Genomic DNA, 765 nt, shown 5'->3' with positions numbered 1-765 from the left:
GGTATCACTCTGCCTGATATCAAATGATACTACAAAGCATCAATAATCAAAACAGTATAGTATTGGCAGAAAAACAGACATACAGACCAATAGAACAGAATTGAGAGTCCAGAATTAAACACTCATATATGTAGGCAAATAACTTTCAACAAATGATCCAAAAATATACAATGAAGAAAGCCTTTTCAAAATATGGTGCTGGGAAAATCGGAAAGCCTCATGCAAAGAATGAAACTAGACTGCTATGTATCACCACACACCAAAATTAACTCAAACTGGATTAAGGATCTGAAACAATGAAATCCATAGAAGAAAACATAGGAACGAAAATCAAAGACCTTGGACTTAAAGAAGATTTTATGAATTTGACCTCAAGTGCAAGAGAAGTAAAAGCTAAAATAAATGAATGGGACTACATCAAACTAAAAAATTTCTCCTCAGCAAAAGAACTGTCAACAAGTAAAGAGACAATCATCCAAATAAGAAAATATATTTGCAGCAACACTTTTGATAAGGGCCTAATATCCAAAATATACAAAGAACTCATACAACTCAATAAAAACAAAAAACAAATGATCAGTCAAAAAATGGGCTGAGGATTTGAACAGACATTTCTCCCTAGAGGACATACAAATGGCCAACACATATATGAAAAGATGCTCAACATCGCTAGCTATTAGAGAAATGCAAATCAACACCACAATGAGATACCATTTCACATGTGTTAGAATAACTATAATCAACAAAACAAGTAATAACAAATGT

Source organism: Pteropus alecto, unplaced genomic scaffold, assembly GCF_000325575.1.
Source record: "Pteropus alecto unplaced genomic scaffold, ASM32557v1 scaffold54, whole genome shotgun sequence".
NCBI classification, from domain to species: domain Eukaryota; kingdom Metazoa; phylum Chordata; class Mammalia; order Chiroptera; family Pteropodidae; genus Pteropus; species Pteropus alecto.
Note: the sequence above shows the minus strand (reverse complement) of the source record.